The 20,404-nt window shown below is 36.2% G+C and overlaps 1 protein-coding gene across 1 annotated transcript in view; it reads left to right on the top strand.

Moving 5' to 3' along the window:
• pde3b (phosphodiesterase 3B) overlaps nt 1–20,404 on the top strand; it is a 65,951-nt gene that overhangs the window by 22,618 nt on the left and 22,929 nt on the right. The gene's annotated exons all lie outside the window — the stretch shown is intronic.

The raw sequence follows: 20,404 nt of genomic DNA, 5'->3' as shown, positions 1-20,404 counted from the left end.
CTCTCAATCACTGTACAAATGTTAAATATGGTAATTCAAGTAGCCCCTTATATGAGAAACCTCACGATTCCATTCGATTACTATTCATGGTGCTACGATTCGGTTATCACGACATTAAAGAATGATTATCACGATTTTCGATGCATCTTCATACCTCCCCCAATTCATTGTTTTTTTTTGCTCACTTTGTGGCTATTTCATACTTTTAAACAAGGTATATGTGCCGATATTCATTAATTAACATAACCAAATGAATGCATCACCATTATCCTTATTTATGTCAAATCACCAAATCCAACAGTAGTCATTTTAAAAAATAAATAAAAGTAACTAAATGATTATCTTATTCAGCTAATTCAATCTGAACCAATACAAAAGCTAGCTTATTCAGTCAAAATAAAGACTTCCAAACAAAATCTTCAATGTGCAGCATAAATCCCACCATAAACTAAACATTTTGCGATCCACAATCAAAACAGCTTTAAAAACATATGAAACCTACAACATCAGCTCTCATAACACTTGTGAAATTTGGGTTTTAAAATAACAGGTGGATGGATAAAAGAACACAATGAATTATTAAATCAGGCCAGGGCCTGTAAGTGCAAAGTCAAATGTACAGCTACTCATCATCATTGCTGTCATCATGCTTAGGATTTTAAACTTTCAAGTTTTTTAAGAAAAGGAGCTGGTCAACGTGCTCCAAATTAAGTGTGCTACGCTGTACAGTTACACAACGGTCCGTGTTTCAAGACGGGTCTGGTGGGTGGCCGACATCGCTGCCGACCCCTTACACCGGGGGCAAGGGGGCCCGGTCCCCGCCATAGAGCGGAGAGGGCACAGCGAGGTAACAGTCCGTGGCCCCGGAAGCAGCGAGTTGGGAGCGGGGTGGCGCTGTGGCACAAGCCACGCCCTTTCTGCTCTGTTTTTCTTTGGAACCAAGTCGTCCATATCCATCTTCTATTAACGTCACATAACTTGCCTTGGGCTCTTCACTTTCGTCCCCTCTCTTCCCATCTCTCCTTATACACAAATATGCATGTGTGTTGGACAGTTTTCTGGATGGGCCGGGGAGTGCACAGATTGGTGTGTGAGGAGCACTAGGAGAGTGAAAGAATCCCAGCTGATAGCTAATATGTGACAATTTGTACTTATAGTCATTTCATACATAAACAAGCCGCGATTTATCGAGCATATTCGATATATCGCCCACCATTATAATAAACCATACCAGGTTATTAGTGTTGATGCTACAGATACTATTAAAAACATGAGGTTTATCAAGGGTTAGTGCGCATGCCCGTGGAACAGAAAGTGTAATTTCCCTGTTTACACAGAGATGGAGGTAGAAGCATTTTTAAAAACGTCCACTCTGGAGCCCGTTTTTGAAAAGTTCATTTTCAAACACCAAAATGCCATTGCCGTGTAAACGGACAGACAAAATGCAACAAAATGTTTGTGTCATGTAAGAAGGGGCTAAGATTACCTCGCCTGTTAATGGATAACTGTTCGCACCACCGTGTAGTAGTTTCCAGTAATATCCTACATTTCCCACAATCCTTAGTGCTTTTCTATAGTCCTTTTACTCCTGGGACGTCTGCCAGTCTGTCCTCGAAGCTCGTGTTCATCTCTCCTGCTCTGTTTTTATCAGGCGGGTGAAATGCAGGTCGGTGTTACATTTAATGCTGGTTGATACAATGCAGAGCAGTGTTTTGTGTGACACTCGGTATGCGGCCTCGTGCTTCACTGCTTTTATTACACATGGCTTCATCCCAGACTCCTTGATGAAGGTTCTTTTAATTCCTATGGTGAAGAATAACGCAGGAAAAACCAGGCTGTTCAGATAATTACAGACCGATTGCCCCTGCGAGTATACTGTCCAAAGTGCTGGAACACATTCTCCTAGCTAAGATGACGGATTTGGTAATGTCTACTGTTAACCAATTTGAATTCAAGGCTAAAAATGGCACTGATATGTGCATAGATACATCAAAGGAACTGGTAAACAATTAGAAGAGAAAAATAACTCTACAGATTTTATGTGTTTCTTAGATGCCTCTCATATTCAACTATTGTACAACCTAACAGGACAATGAACTGGTACATTTTTGATTGATTGACATAAAATATGACACATTCAGACTTTAAAGTCTGTGTAAAGCAAATTCAGCCATTTTCTTCTAAACACATGAAATAGGTCATAAATGTATTTATTTAAAACATGTAAAAAGCCATTCAACTATTTAGAATTTAATTGTGGAGCTAGGCTTCACAAACTGTTGTTCACATTTCTGTTTTTGTTCATGATTTAATGGGCGGGTCAGAAATCATGGCCGCGTTACGTAACGGAGCCGTCATTAGCATAAACCCGACCCAGCTGCTGAAGCTTATAATTACATTCAGCGTAACGCGGGCAGCGCGGAGATACTGCTGAGCCACCGGGTTGTTCTCACGCAGCAGCAGCAGCAACGTGCCCCACCACTGGAGGCGGTGCCCTCCCCGCACGTGGGAGTGGTTTCAACGCCTCTAACTGACATTGTTTCAGAGCAGAGAGAAGTGCTTGTTTTTCCATGATTTTGAGACCTAATTTTAAATACTTAGCGATGTTTTTCTTCTTCATGTTTCTGAGGTGTGACAAACTCGTAACACAAATTTATTTCTGCCTTACACGGACTTTAAGAAGTTTGGAATGTGGACCAAAAACTCTGAGAAACTTCATTGTGAGCACAGCGCGTCATTTGCTTGTCTGTATTGACATTATTAGGCCAATGCTTCCTCAAATATCAGATATGCCACTATTTATCTCAATCTATTGGGAATGCATTACATTCCTCATTCTAGACCAACAAAAATTCAAAAAAATCAGCTAATAAAATTATAAATAAAAAACATACTCATGACCTGCGCTGCAGACTGCTATTAGACCATTAATATGGAGAGAATTCTACTCAGTGGTTTTCTGCCAATGTGGTGGAAATCCATGTATGTATTCATTTTGTTTTGTTTTTTATGTAGCCAAATGACATATTTGTATGGTATTACTTTATTGATGACCCCTAAAATAAGGAACCCTCTGTTACAGGCTCTTTGCAAAACAAACTAGAATTCCCAACGTTTGCTTTTGTATTTCTGGATAGTTGTGGATATTATGAGGAGCCGAGTTTCAAACATGACGTGCAAACAAACCCTCACTAACTGTGACCTGCCTCCTGGCAGTTTATACAAATAAATGCTTAAAACTTCAGTGTGTTTATTTAAGGACACTCTAAAATTACTAGAAAATAACTAAAGACACTGACACGATCTTTCAATCAGGTTTACACAGTTTTTCTTTTACCCCCTTTTTTCCGCTTTGTAGCTCTTAAAAACACAGCCTGTGTTGTGTCATTTGTGTTTTGCCAGCATCTCTGCAGCCTGCTGGGTTTGTGCTGCTGCAGTGCAGTCAAAAAGTTATGTGCCGTTGGAGCTTTAAACATACCATTGTGGGAAAAAGTTCATCATTGACGTACAAGGGTTGACCTTAATCATATTGTGGCCTTTATGTTGTTTCTGCATGTTTTGTTTGCCATTATGCAACGTGCACTCAGTTTGGCGAGCAGCCAGCTGAGGAACAGTCATCCACATGAGTCAAGGTGAATAGTTACACTGATTACTCTCCTCAGTACAATGCCCTGTGTCATTCAGCTATTTATCTCTGGGTCTTTAAAATCCAAAGCATGCAGAAGGGAAGTCCCTTTGTTGTCGCTCATGAGAAGATCTCATGATCAACAAAAGACCCAGATTTTGCTGGTTATTTCTTCATCAAATTCATGCCAAATAAACTGAATAGTAGTTTTAAAGGACCTTTTGGAATACTATTCACAATATATATTGTTTAATAAAATCACACTATTTCATAATTGACAGTATATATCAGGGTTGGGGGTAAAAAAAAATCTGTTGCTGTCTTAATCGGAATTAAATTGTAATTGAGTTTAGATAATTGACTTTGTAATTGTAATTAATGCCATAAAAAAATTCTATAAAAATTGGAATCATAATTTAACTGGCGAACAATGTTACAGATCTACACATATCTATATAATAAAATTATGAAAATATGTTTAATTTTAAGCTTTCCCACATTTTACCATTTAGAAACATTTAAATCTAGGGATACACTGACACAAAAAAGGCTCAGATGCCCACACCAAAAATAATAAAACCTATAGTTTTATTGATTAGGAAGCAAAACAAAGTAATCAAGAGATTAGAGAGAAATGATATGATATATATTTGTTTTTAGTGTATTTTACAGCTGATTTAGAACCAATTATCATAAGAGATGCTAAGAGAAAGCTAACACAAGAGGAAGGTTAACTTTTATTTGGTTATTTATTTTAGGCTCAGTAATTGTGATTAATTGTTATTGAACTTTAGTAATTGAATACATAGTTGTAATTGCCTTCTTGAGGCTACAGAAATAATTGTAATTTAATTCTAATTGGAAAAAATGCTGGTCTGTAATTGTAATTGAAAATGTAATTGTAACTGACCCCAACCCTGGTATATATTAATAGCTTTTGTTGCTTCTATATTATTTTTTTTTAGAAGAATATCCAGGGCTGCAAATGTATGATAAAAATAACAAACACGTTCATATTTCAGAAATAACTTTATTTTGTCATTAAACCAGATTATTGGTTAGGACGAGGAGTAAGATGTAATTGCTTTATTAACCGATACACTGTCTCTATCCTTAGTAGCCCGTCACAGCTGAATATTTTATATAAAACATACGACCTTGACCGTAGACACGAAGCGAACAAACTCAAAAAGGCTGATTTTTTTAAAGCATATGTACACATACTGTACATGTTTTGTCACACAACTAAGCTATCAGGATCAAACATGACCCTGATGAATGAGAACCTTCATCTACAAACCATTCACACACCTGAAGAGAACATTTAGATTCTACACAGTCAGAAACCTATGTTATGGGCATGGCTAGAATTCTCTATTTCTGTTTTATGTGGCAATTGCACTAACCGTCACACCACCACAGAATATTCAATGTGTAAAAAGTAAAAAAAGAAGTTGCATGACCTTTTTGTGGCAGTCCCAAAAAGAAGATTATGGGGTTTGATGCCTCCCAGGCCCAGGACCTGCTGAGCAGGGTTTTAATGCTTTCCCAGAGCTTGTATGGGTCACATTCTCTCACTGTGACCTCTGTGGTGTTATTAACGCAGCACTTTGCATGTTTTACATTCTATGCCATCATTTTCTGTAATTAATTTTGATATAATTTTCTTTGGCAGTTTTTGTCGGTGTGTCACACAATAAGGTCAAAAAGACTGAACTCTTGAGTTAATCAGTTACAGCCGCCAGGGTTGGGGTCAATTATAATTATAATCACATAATTGATAATTAAATACAATTATAATTGCAATTTTCAAAATCCGTTGCGGTCGTAATCAGAATTCAATTGTAATTGAGTTTAGATAATTGACTTTGTAAGTGTTATTGCCATAAAAATTTCTATAAAAATTGTAATTATAATTTCACACAAAACTGGGGAACAATGTTACAGTTCATGAAAGTCATTAAAATATGTTTCATTTTAAGCTTTTCCACATTTTATCATTTAGAAAAATTTAAATCTAGGGGTATATAGACACAAAAAAGGCTCAGATTTCCAAAACAAAAATATTAAAACCTATATTTTTATTGATTAGGAAGTAAAACAAGGTAACCAAGAGGTTTTAGTGTATGTTACAGCTGATTTAGAACCAGTTATCATAAGACATGCTAACATAAAGCTAACACAAGAGGTAGGCTAGCTTTCATTTGGTGATTTATTTCAGGCACAGTAATTGTGATTAATGGTAATTGAACTTTAGTAATTTAATACGTAATTGTAATTACCTTTGTGAGGATACGAAAATGCTGGTCAGTGTAATTATAATTTATTTGTAATTGAATATGGGTAATTGAAAATGTAATTGTAACTGAAAAATTTAATTGACCCCAACCCTGACAGCCAACACTCAAAAAAGATACACAAAACTCTCTGAATGCATTATATTGCTTTTGTGATAATAATAATACTTTTTTGGGGGGGATATCAAATTCCCCTAAGCACCTTGTGATTCCCACTAAAAATTGCCGTTTGTGAAGATGTGATCTCTGCGTACTGTGTCGGGCAGGCTACTCAATCTATAGCTACACAGCAAACTACAGCCATAAGTAAGAGTAAGCTAAGACACTAGGTGAAGGGGGGTTGTGTTGAGAAAAGCCAGGCAGGCTTGGATGTTGAGTTAATGCTGTAGCAGATCAATCATTTGGTCATCTCCAAATTCCACTGGTTTCCTGTTTTCCCATTTATGCTGCTATTTTTAGTCAGGTTTATGTTTTGTATACATCTCTCGTCCTCATTACATCACTTACGATGACATACAGAATTTATTTGTGGAAGTGATCTGGAGCTGCTTGTCCTGATTGTTATTTTACCCTCCTGACTAGCGAAGGGAAATACAGAAAACAGTTAATAGTGACTGATATAATTATATATGTTATTGTTTTTTTTTAAATGAAATATACAGATCTCGAATTCCTAACGTCAGATCTCTCTCCACCTGTAAGGGGGCGCCATAGATTCCTGGAGCGGTGTTGTTTTTTGTGCCATCTTTCTTGTGATACGCAGGAATCGTTCTTAGTCCGTGACTCTTTGTTCGATGAGTGTGTGAGACTCATAAGCGTTTGTTTTCTGGGGCATTTACCGCAAAATATCCATTCAGTAACACGACGGATATTTGAACAAGATCACTCTGTTACCGGTTCATACACTGAGATTGAAGGAAATGCATACATAATGTCAGATTAAATTACAGTATTTTTCAACTAATACAATAACTGATTTCTTTATCACAAAGTGCATGAGTTAATGACAAGTGCTCCCCTTCAAAAACACTGACTATACACAGACAAGCCAAAGCTGTCCATTTATGGCAGCTTATCAGGTGATGGAAAAAGAAACTTCAAGACTTTTTCCTTCCCTTGGAAACATTGGCTACGTTACACTGCAGACAAATGCAGCCCAAATCTAATTATAAAGACAGTTAAAGACAGTTTAAACAGCACAAATCCGACCCAGGCCACTCAAATGGTCCTAAATCCAATACATATTTGATATTTTGCAACGCGACTGCTGTCTCAATGACATTTATCCGACCTTTGCGTTGTCAAAAATGTGATGAACGTCACTATTCTGCGTCACAGAAGGAGCCGCAGGGAAAAAAAAACAGCCATGGAAAGTGAACAGTGGAAGGGGAGTGAGATCTTAGAATGAATAAGTATTTTTATATCATATTACATATTATTAGTGCCACAAACAAACCGAAATGAGATGCCTCCATATTTACTTTGGTAAATTGTGCTTACCTGCGTAGTAATGTATTACTTCATGGTCTCTTTTGCACGTTCGGGTCACTTCAGGGTCACATTCAGTTCATATTCTAAATTGATAGAAGTCACAATGAATGTGTAATATGTACAAGAACACAAAAAAACTGGACAATACTTGCTACTTTTCAGGGGGAGCAGGGGTCTAGTGGTGTCTATTTCCAGCTTTCAGCGGGTGCTAGGCCGGGGTACACCCCGGACAAGGCACAGAAGTACCACTCACACTCCCATTCACTCCTACAAGCAATCTAGAGACTCTGATCAACCTAGCACTCATGTTTTTGGACTGTGGGAGGATGCAGGGGAACATGCAAACTCCACACAGAATGAACCCAATTGTCCACCCCAGGGCTTGAATCCAGGACCTTCTTGGTGTGAGGTAGATGTGCTAACTAACACCCCACCATGCACCCCTCAATGATTGCACAGGACCTAAATACTAGCATTTGGCAGTTGTTGGAAATTAAGGTTCAAGTGGAGCCACACAGACCACAAAGGAAAAAGGGTTTGCACTCAGTTCTGGTACTAATGTGTTGAGAACTGGTTGAGTGCTGATGAAGAGTGCCGATGGTTCTAAAAGATATAAACAAATTACCATCTTATTCAAATGAAGTACACTAAAGTGTAAATGTAAACAATTGTTGAAGTGTAATCATAATGGATGTTATAAGTTAAATGTATATAATTCAAATAATATTTAGTATAGTCAAATTAACCAGATCAAAACTTCATTATAAATGACTTAAACAAGAATCAACCATTAACATAAAGCTGATATCCAGAGTTTCTGAGAGGATGTCTCGATGTCCCGCCCTCAACAGCTCCACTTCCTCCCCCAATTTACCAGAAGCCACGCCTCTATTTTTCTGAATGTGCATCGCGGAACATAACAAGGTCGCATTGGGTAGCATTGATTTAGGTCTATATGTCAGGTAAGAGCCAAAATCATATTTACATGTTTGCTGTTGTGACACGCGGCCTTGTTACCGTGCACAGTTTCACATTCACTTTGATTGACAGTCTCAAAAACAGAAAGTCAAAGCCTATTGGCTGGGTGCACTCGGTGATCGTTTCCATTTGTATAGGGGTCTATAGGACGAAGGAGGGACTTATATACATTAATGTATATGAATGACCACCAGCAGTAGACCATAGTAAAAGACTAGTTAAGTATTTTTTCACATTTCAAAAGAATCATACTTAAACAGATTTCTCAGAAACTCCGGATATCAGCTTTAACATAATCACTAATAAATAAACTACTTACAATGAAGCATTTCAAAAGACACATGGCACACACCACCAAACAATTCCAGCTGCATGTTAAGAGGAAATCCCGCCCTTTCAGGGCTGTATTTATAGTGGAATGATGATTGGCTGACCCAAGAAAGAAGGGAAAGCACTGGTTGCTCACTGAAGTCACTCCACCATGTGGAGTGGAGGGGAAATGAAGTTTGTAGTTCTTAACAGTGGAAATGGCTGAGCTGGGTCAAAGTGTAAAAGATCATGTCTTTATGGAACTATTGAAGACTGTCAGAATGTCTTACTGCCCCTATTAAAGCTGATTTCTGAGAAATCTGTTTATATATGATTCTTTTGAAATGCGAAAAAATACCTAACTAGTCTTTTACTATGGTCTACTGTCGGTGGTCATTCATATACATTAATGTATATAAGTCCCTCCTTCGTCCTATAGACCCTTATACAAATGGAAACGATCGCCGAGTGCGTTTTGAGACTGTCAATCAAAGTGAATATGGAACTGTGTATGGAAACAAGGCCAAGTGTCACAACAGCAACAGGTAAATATGATTTTGGGTCTTACCTGACACATAGACCTATATCAATGCTACCTAATGTGAACTTGTTATGTTCCGCGATGCATGTGCAGAAAAGTAGAGGCGTGGCTTCTGGTAGATTGCAGAGGCAGTGGGAGGAAGTGGACCTGTGTAGGGCTGGACATCAAAACGTCCTCTCAGAAACTCCGGATATCAGCTTTAATATATATATATATATATATAAATACGTATATATGTGGGTAATGAAATGCTCGATCCACTTTTGCTTGTTGTGTTAATCCCACTCTTAGTTGCCAGTGTTAACATCTGCAACTTATCAGGCCAACTGGAATCTATGATGCAGCATTTGCTGTCAAGGGAAACTAAATACTCAGACAGTGTACACGTTCCTCCTTGCAGCCCTCAGGTGGAAAAGGTCAAGCCAGTTCTCTAAAATCATTGTATTAAAAGATAGCAAGCAGTCATGCACTGGTGGTTTAGTTCACCGATGGATGATAAGCACAGTGTTGAGGTTTCGTTTATTCAGACAAGGTTTTTCAGGGAATATTTATCTCCCGACATGTTACTATTCAAAAAGGAGACAAAAGGAATCTCGCTGGAACTATTACATGGATGTCAAGTGAAACTTCAAAGGAACCATCAAAGGCGATTATCAGAACTCCTTTGACGAAGACTGGAAGTTGACAGTTGAATCATGTCAGAAGATGAAAATTAACGAAAACCTCAACTGAACATGATATTATTTTGTTGGTTTATAGGTCTAAGTATCTCACCAATTGGGTAGAGGAGTTGTCTACAAATATTTTTTGTGTTAGATTAAATGTTTTTCTGGATAGAAAACATCATGGTAGTACTTTGTTAACCACTTGTAATATAATAGTGTCAAGTAGCTTCATATTGTGCAGACAGAGCTTATCTTATAGTGTCTTTTTGCATGTGGCAGCTGTGAGTTGCAGGTACAGCTATTAAACAGGTAGCAGGTAGCAGCATGCTGTCGGGTTCTTTTCATCTGAATATTAATGTAACCACAGGATGGGGACTGTTCTCATCAAGTTCATTTAGCTCTGGTTGTGAGTCGTCCCAGGTCAGAGAAGCAGTGGGATTGGGTTGCCATGTCTGAAGACTCGCAGCTTTACAGACTGAGGTGCATGCATTTTGGAATTATCACCAGCTGTACCTCCTGATTTTTATTCGGATGACACTAAAGATACATTTTTTGTCCTCTGTCAAACCAAATAAGGCACGTTTTCCACATTTGTGAGTGTAATTTTGGGTAGCAGAAACCACTTATTGGTACTGTGGGGCAATCTGATGAAGGTATGGTTTCTAACCTGCACACAACAGCTCAAAACCTTTGCAAACGTTATACAATTTATACAATTTGCACAGAACAGTGTTGGCCACATGTCCAAACATTTTAGCCTCGGTTTTAAGATGTGCTGCAACCCTAAGAATGAAAAACCTTATCCCAAAGCTGTGCAATGTAGCATGTTTATAATACAACAGAATAAGATAATAAATACAATATTTTTTTTATGACTGGTAAATTCTATCAGAATACACGTTTTCATGTAGTTAGCGTTGCTCTAAGCACTCGTCTCTCATCTCAACAGCTTGAAATACATTATGTCCAGGAATTCAGGAAGTCTTTTTTCCAAAGAGCTACCGTAATTGGACAATAAGCAATCTGTTACACCCACTGAGCATTTATCTCTATCATAGCGTGCACAAGAGCAGGTTGGACCATTACTGCTCATATTTGCACACATCAGCAATCTAGATGAATGCAGAGAAAGAAGGTTATGTGAAGAAACATGTTGACCTCATTGGTAAATTTGGAGACTTATTTATCTCATATACCATAAATGTTTTTTTGGAATGAAGGGAGAAACTAGAGCAGCGTGAATGCATCTGCGTAGCTGAGATGCAGCTTTGCTATTCTCTCAAGGGCTCCTTAGCAGTCCTTGTATTATTTGTAGCTCAAATGTTCATAGGATGGGGAATTGTGAAAGGTCAGACTAAATCTTAACAACTTATCAGTTTTATGCTACTTAGGCTGCACCAAATGCAACATAGTGATTTCATGGCTTTTAGCAGATTTAAGAAGCTACTGTATATCTAAAGCTGTAAGGGCCATACGATTTTTTATCAGATAAAGACATAGTGTCTAACCTTATAGATGAGAAGAAAAATGATGTACTTGAAAAAGATGTCAAAGGTGGAAATTGTCGCTCAAAGGTTTGTTTTGATCTCACCTGTATCAGTTCATTAACACGATTGGAAAAGTTTTACACATTGCATTATCGGATGTGAACTATCGTAGATGGATGCATAGAAGTGTTTTTACTTCATTCTTAACATGATTTCTTGTGTTTCTTCACCAGACAAGGAGGACAGTGACAATCTTAAATAAAGGACTATCTTTATTTCTGAGAGTTCACACACATGTTCATTGTTTTATTGCTTCGTCACATTATACAGATTGTAGATTTTGTAATCGGGAAAAATACTGTACTTTTTTCCTTTTATTTTTCATTGTCAAAAGAATCCCTTGATAAACTATTCAAAACAATGCAATTTAACTAAAAATAAATCTTAAATAAAATAGATAAAGGAATAATACAAATGAAGAAGAAGCATATTAATTTAAATTCTGGTTCTATTGTAAACAATGCAAAACTACATAATAGTTATTTTTCTTTTTAAAAGTGCAACTGAAAATGTATTTTGTGCCTTAATAATTGGACTTAAAAAACAAAAACAAAACAGTAATTTCACTGTATTTACGGCACATATTTGTTTGGACCAGCAGAGGGTGCTGGTAACCCAGTGGTCGGTTGGCATGCAGATATCCTTGCAGTGAAGAAGAGATGCTATGCGCTAGCAGACAGAGCTAATAGAAAAACGTGACTTTTACAGATCTTCACGTAATATTACAGATATTCTTTTGGTGCTAAAGGGGTAAGGAATCATTTATGAACATGTTTAAGAGTAGAAGGCGGCCAGAAAGAAAGTAGTAGGAGATTCCGCCCGCGCCTAAACTTCTGGACAAGAGAAGGATAAATATATGTTTTAAAAAAAGTACTGCGATTCAATTTTCACAGTATCAATATGAATCGAGTTTTAACTGCCTTACGATTAATCGTTACAACCCTACCTATCAGGGATTAGTTTTTTAGGAAGTTGTTTTTCCCTCGATTGATCCATAATTACAAGAATTGCAAGAAGTTTCCTTCTGTAACTTGTTTAATATTCATATGTTACGTCACCCTCCCGACCCTGAGAAGGAGCGAGCGTGTTGAAAAATGGATGGATGTTACGTCACATAAGGATGTGTCTCTTATAGGACAGTCGTATAGCCTATAAGGTCCAGACACTTTAGTTATCACTCACTCGCTCTGCCACATTACTGACTGACATTGTGCTACCGTCGCAGCTTTTTGTCCCTTTTCTTTTCATCCACACAGCGTCTTCTCTGCTTACCTTGTTTTTTTTTCCTGAACACTCAGGCTTTAGTTTCCTCGCCGTGTATCATCTTTTCTTCAGCTGCATGTCTTAGTGCAGTCCTCATAAATGACGTGTGCATGTTGGGGGGGGTTCTGCTGCTGACGCTGTGTCGATGTGCACTGACGTCAGCACTGCCCTGCATCTTTCCATATAAATGTCCCTCCTGCCATTGGTACCTTTTTCTCTGCCCCGCACAATCTTATTAGCATGTTTTCATCAGTTCTAGCACCTCTGACATCACAGAGCCAAGCTAATATGACACACAGGTGTAACTGGCTGGCCCCAACTGGCCATCTAACAGCTTGCACTGGTTTATTGACTCCATTAGGAAATGTTTACAACTTGTCTCTTGTTAAATAGTGTGTTTGTATGTGTTTTTTTTTTTTTTTTTTTTTTAGTAACTTCATTATTTCGACTGTATTTTGGTCTTGAATGTAGTAAAAAAAATAAGAACATAAAACTCTAGTTAAAAAATAAATAAAATGTAATACTAATAATAGTAGTTACAAAAATTAAATTTGACCACCTTAATTTATCTTTGAATTTGATTATATACGAGCCAAAGCACTGATTCTAACCCCAGAAATAATCTTTAATGTTCTTTCTATAAAATTGTGAAATTTCCAGCCTATTAGAAGAGCTACATGTTGAACATTTAGATATCACAGTATTTGCTAAAGCTGAGATATGTCTAGGAATGATGTATTCTCTAAACAGGCCTCATCAATAAGAAACTGCTTTTCTATTTGATGCTTTGTAAATAAGGTCAAGAATTCAAGAAAATTTATTTTTTTGAAAATAAACACCCATAAGATTACATTTTATAACCAATCGTGTTTTGCATTAGCAGATTTTTGAGTTCATATCATACTGCTGCAATAGACAATGTCTAATGGTAATACAATCTAGGGCTGAACGATTTTAGAAAATAATCTAATTGTGATTTTTATTCCTCAATATTGCGATTTAATATGCAATTATTTTTTCAAGGGCCTCTTGTCATGTATTTTTCAATGAACACAAGTAATAAATCAATCTGTTTCATAATAAACAATTTCAGATTTATTTAAATTTTAAACCAATATACATTTTTAAGCACAGATTACAGCAATAAAACAAACAAATCTGTGGGTTTTCCTCTTCAATATATCTATCTAACTTCACGTTTCATGAAACATGTAAATATGTGGACTGCACTTCTTAAAAAATTGCAGCCTTTGCGAATAGAAAAATCGCATTTTATTATATCGCGATAATGTCGCAAATGCAATTAATCGTTCAGCCTTAATACAGTCAAAGCAAAAGAATAGCACGTATAATCAGAATCAGAAAAAAATACTTTATTTATCCTCGAGGGGTAATTAGAAAGGCAAAGAGCGGCATAATAAAACCACCACTAATAATAATTATGCACACACACACACAAAACGAGAAGGTTGTAAGGTAAACTGAATAAACAAGGTGTAAATTAATGATACAGTGCTTATGTACAAGTTCAAAATAATAATGAAGAAAAATAAAATAAAAAGTATGTATACATATGATTTGTCCCGATATTAAAGTATAAGTATTAGTTGTTTCTTAAGTCATATATATATATATCTGTAAATGTGTCCACCTTCATGAGAACATTATGTATGAAACATATTTTATTGGCTTATTTTATACTCAAACCATTGGCTTTAACATGCCATGTGCCAAAAAAATAACATCGCCTGTGGCTTTTAAACCAACTTTGACTGTAGTGCAACATGACTTTACTGCAACTTAACTGAGGTGTATACCTAGAACAACAACTAAATGCAGAAAGTTAGTACTTTGTTTTTAGATGTTATTGAAAAACACAAGCTCGTATACAATCCAATCCAAATCGATATAGATGCATTTTGAATTGGTCCCAGAATCGCGCAACGTATTATCGCGATGTATATAGGGATGTAACGATTAATCGCAAGGCAGTTAAAAATCGATTCATAGGAATCACAAATCGATGCTTTGAAAATTGAATCGCAGTACTTTTTTTAAACAGCAGAGGGCGCTATATATTTATCCTTCTCGTCTAAAAGTGTAGGCAGCGGGCGGAATCTGTTACTACTTTCTTTCTGGCCGCCATCTACTTTAAACATGTTCATAAATGATTCTTTACTCCTTTAGCACCAAAAGAATATCTGTAATATTACGTGAATATCTGTAAAAGTCATGTTTTTCTATTAGCTCTGTCTGCTAGCATAGCTTCTCTTCTTCACTGCAAGATATCTGCATGCCAACTCACTGGGTTACCAGCGCCCTCTGCTGGTCCAAACAAATATCTGACGTAAATACAGTGAAATGACTGTTTTTTTTTTTTTTTTTAAGTCCAATTGTTAAGGCACAAAATACATTTTCAGTTGCACTTTTAAAAAGAAAAAGAACTATTATGTAGTTTTGCATTGTTTACTATAGAACCAGAATTTAAATGAACAGATTTCTTCATTTGTACTCTTCCTTTATTTATTTCAATCAAGATTTATTTTTAGTTAAATTGCATTGTTTTGAATAGTTTAGCAAGGGATTTTTTTTAAATAGAAAAGGAAAATAGTACAGTATTTTCTAGTTTTTTTTCCCCAGAAAAATTTGTAAAATAAATCGTGAGAGAATCGGTTCGCGAACCCAGTATCGTGAATCAAATCGTATCGGGAGTTGAGTGAATCAATACGTCCCTAATCGAGATATATTGCCGAATCGATTTTTTTCAACACCCCTAATATATATACTTGAGCCAGGACTGATGACATCAGCACTGAGTCCATCGACTCAGGAATTGAGGCGTGGGGGTGCGGTGTCCAAACATTATTAGAACATAGGAATGACATCACTGTAGAGCTCGGACTGACATATATACATATAATCAAATAAAAAGTATATATACATACAGTATGTAAGCCTATACATAAGCTTTTCAGCATCTTGTAAGTAAGTTTAACGTTGAATGTGGCAGAGCTGCTCAGTGGCACATTATTGAGATTTAGAATGACTGACTCTCAGAGCAGAGATTATAGGTTCAAATCTTACTAACGGTACTGGGACGGACGTGATGGGGGCTCCAAGAACCTCTGCAGATCCTGTCCCAGTAAAGGGTATGCGTGTGTGGGATGAGAGCACAGATGTGCACGACAAAGCTCGTTTCTTATTTTCATCACAATTTAGGAAGAAGCGGGGGCCAAAAACTACATAAAGAAAATAAATGATCCATGAAACAGCTTTGACGTTCTCACTACAATAATGATTTATACATTTTTACACTTTGGTTTGGTTTCCGGTTGCAGATAATGTTTCACACGTCACATTTCTGACTCACATCAAGAACAACACGGTTTTAACACCTGGTGAAACCCGTCTCTCAGAGTATGTCTGCTCCCCACAGTCCAGAAATGAATCATCAAGGTTAAATGTTTCTTTGTGTTAGCATTTAATGCATACATGCATACCTGTGCTCCGCAATCCTGTACATAATAATGGGTGTTAAAGATGAACAAATTGATAAAAACGAGTTTTAAAGAAGGATTATAGAGGATACCTCTTTCCAATAGTAGAATATCTTCCATTGGCTCTAATATTTAAATATATTCAAATCTGTTGTGTGTGAAACATCTCATAACATGCAAAGATTAGATGTTTTTTGTTTGTTTTTTCTTTAGATAAGAATCAATGGTATACACCATGGTTTCTCAAATGGGGGTTCGTGTACCCCTAGGGGTACGCAATGGCACTACAAGGGGTACTTGCGAAGTGTCAGTCCTGGTCCCACATCAGGGTGAGATGACCAGAAATGGTCAAAACAATAGAAATGAATATATTCAACAGCCACTAAATCAGTGTTTTTCTACCTCGGGGTCGGGACCTCATGTGGGGTCGTCTGGAGTTTTAATGGGGTTGCCTGAAATTTCTGAAAAATTCTAATTGATTTTTTAAATTCTTTAATTATCAGGGTCCCCACGGCCATGAAATTCCTGGAAAAGTTATGGAATTTGAAAAAACGATTTTCCAGTCTTGAAAAGTCATGGACTAATTTATCTGTTTTGGAAATATAGCCTATTTTAAAATATATTAAACCCCAAAGATGTTAGGCGTTATCTCAAAGTGAAAGTGCTGCATGCATACCGGCAGCACAGTTGAGCGGGAATCATGAGATCTCACAAATTCACACAAATTCGCTCTCATTTATAAAACTGTGCGTTGGTCACATCACTTCAGCTGACGTGCGTTAAAAAGCAAGAAATACACACTCAAAAAAAATACACTTCAGAACTAAGTCATGGAAATTGGTAAAATATTTTTGGAAAAGTTTTGAAAAATCATTGTGAAAAACATATGGGAACCCTGAATTCTTATTCTTTTTTTTAAATGAAAACAACACACAATCTTAAACAACTTTATTACTATACTTATACTTGTGAAATCTAAATCTAGTCCAACTAAAATGCAGTAAAAAACACAAAAAAAGTCTGAAACATGATCAAAAACTAATTCTAGAAAAAAAATGTCCTTGGGTCACGATCCAAAAAAAGTTTGAGAACTAAATAGTGTTTCTTTCCACTTATTTACAACATGAGATTCTTTAAAATGTGTTATCACTAATTCATTTAAACATTATTTACTCTAATTAGATAGTTTTCTAATCAAAATGTTGTAGTCGGACAAAGGCGGTTTTGGATTCAGAAACAAGAGAAAGGGATCGCTGGTATACACTATACAGCTTTATTTGCTGTAATTAAAGTATTTATATTCATATTTATGTTAAGAACTCATTAAAATGCTCTATATTTTTTTTCTACTACATCTGGTTTGCTAACTGTTGTGTGTGATCGTTGCTAAACAAAGATTCATTGTAACTAACTGTTGAACTTGAACAACGACAAAGCTTTTTATTCTTTTTGTACCAAAGTGTTTTTCCACTAAAAGAGCACATGTTATACAGGTGTGAAATACTTTAATATACAGTATAATGTTCAGTCAAAGTAGGGCTGGGAAAAAAAAAAAAAAATTGATTGAATCGATTTATCCAATTTGTAGATAACGATTCTTATTTTGCAAATTCAAATTTTTAAAAAATTATGTTTTTTTTTTTTTTAATTAATTTTTTCCCACCACCGTTTTTTTTATTTGTGTTCCGTCCTTGTGGGTTACCGTACATGTGTTTACCCTTTGAATAGGCTATATGTGTGGCACTATGATGAGATGCTAAGGGAAGAGTTTATTATTATTTTAATAATAATGTTGTGTTATAGAATATGTTTCTGATTTCTTAATCAGAAAATTTAAGCTACCGATGAAGTTGCTGTTGCACTTTTGTTTAAACCTGGGTTAAAGCTTGAAATTGTTGAATGACAGAACCTCATTTACTTTTTATTTTAAGATTGTTCTGTGCATTTTAACTCTTGAGGACAATCACAGCAATAAAGTTGCACTTTTGACAATATATCTGATGTCTGCAGTCATTTTTAAGTGCATTGAAGTAAAAAAATAATCGAAAATCAAATCGAAACTCGTATTTTTCTTTAAAAAAATGAGATTTTTTTTTTAGGCCCCAAGTCAAAGATTTAAATCTTGTCAGTGTACATGACTCAGGATTGTGTTCTGAGTATTAGACAGTGTGTTGTACTGATCGTGTGATCCACTGCAGACGTCCATCACTGGGTTTGTGTCCACTTGTTGTTCTCAGTCGTGTACTCTTCATCACATCATTACCAACATCCTCACCCTCAGCCTTCTACCCATGATCCTCTCTGCTCCAGCTCTTCTGTTTTGCTCTGTAAACAAGCAAAAGGCCGACAACTCTCTCCTCCGGCCGTCTCCCGCCATCTCGTTGCCATGGTGCGCGGAGCATTGTTTGCTGGCCTCTGCGTCGGGTTGCCATGGCACGGCTTATTTGCCATATTAAATGTTTGGCAGCTTTTATACAGATACTGATTACAAGTATCTTAAACCTCACGTTGATCAGTAAAATAGTTTCTAGTTGAAATAAATGTAATACATTGATCTATTTGTAATACAAAATTTAGATATTGTGGCAAAGTTTCCACTTTCCATCTATTCATTTCTTATTTTAAAATGAGATGTCCCTCGCTCATTAATATTTTTCTTTTTTATATATCATTTTAGGTGTATTTGGTGTGTTTTTAGTATATTTTTATACAATAAAAGCTTTTTTCGAGGTCTATTGAGAAACTGAAAAATGAATTCCACATGCAGGACAATTTACCTCACGCTCTCCTATGTGCAATATGTAAACTCAATTCTGGTTATTTTTTCTTTATTTATCTTTATGTAGCGTATACTTCTGTTCTTTCCTTGTTTTGCACCTTCTACTTAGACTTTTTGTAATTTTTTTGCAACCTGACCCATGGGACATACACAAGAACTCCATTGTACCTGTTCTATTTAACATGTACATGTGGCAATAAACTATATGTTCTATTCACTTCTTTATTTTAAGTGTTTACTTTAGATTTTTAAAGGGTTTGTATTTTTTGTTTTGTTTTTAAAACTAGTTATTACACTTCATATGTTTGACTAGTTCTTAAAGAGAAACAAAAATGAATAGCATAAAATGTAAAAATTTCGCAATGGCACAAGTTTAGTTAGTTATTCATATGTATGTGAGCTTATCATTTAACTGTATTTCTTACTGTCTTTCCCTCTAGTGGTGGAGGATGAGACCACACACACACACACACAGTTTTTGTAAGACCTACAATGTAAAGTTGCATCCTTTGTGCACACATTAAGAAACACATTATTTTTTTTTTTTTTATCCAGTTCTGAATTTATCTAAAGTGTCTATGTTTGCAGGAAAGATATGCACTGTAACGTGCTGTTGCACAACTATGTGCCAACGTTGCCAGTTCTTTGTGTGCGTGTGTTTTTTTTAAGTACTTGTCTAGTTGCCAGCAGATAGCATGGGCAATGCCGCCAACTGACGTAGGTAGAACCAGATAAGATCGTAATGCATTGTCGACGCACAACAGTGGTTTTAGTGGTTTTTTGTTGTCCTTTCTTTGATTTGAGTGAAATAGCTCCGTCTGCTGTGAATAAGAATCCCACCAGTAGAAAAGAAAAGTGCTTCTTGTGCTGTGCAGAACCCCCCCCCCCCCCATGTAAACTTCTCAGTTTATTACCCTCGACCTGAGTTGTTGGTTTTATTTTTTAATGAGCTGGTTTGAAATTAACTGTGAAACACTAACTTACATATACTACAATGTAGGGGTGTGTATTGCCTGGTATCTGGCGATACGATTTGTATCCGATACATAGGTCAAGATACGATACGATATATCCTAATATTAAAGTACAGTATAAGGCAATATATATATATATATGACTTAAGAAACAACTAATCTGTAAATGTGTACACCTTCATGAGAACATTATGTAGAAATATATATTTTATTTAGCATATTTTACACTGAAAACATTGGCTTTAACATGCCATGTGCATGTTGTGTTTAAACCAACTTTGACTTTAGTGCAACTTAACTGAGGTAAATGCTAGGGCTGGGCAAAAAAAAATCGATTTAATTGATTAATTGAATTTGTAGATTAAAAAAAACTGTTTAATTTAAAAAAATTTATTTATTTTTTCCCCACCACAGTTTTTTCGGACTTTTTCGCGCTCC

This window comes from Gouania willdenowi, chromosome 3, assembly GCF_900634775.1.
Source record: "Gouania willdenowi chromosome 3, fGouWil2.1, whole genome shotgun sequence".
Taxonomy (NCBI): Eukaryota; Metazoa; Chordata; class Actinopteri; order Blenniiformes; family Gobiesocidae; genus Gouania; species Gouania willdenowi.
This window is presented reverse-complemented; position numbering and strand designations above follow the sequence as displayed.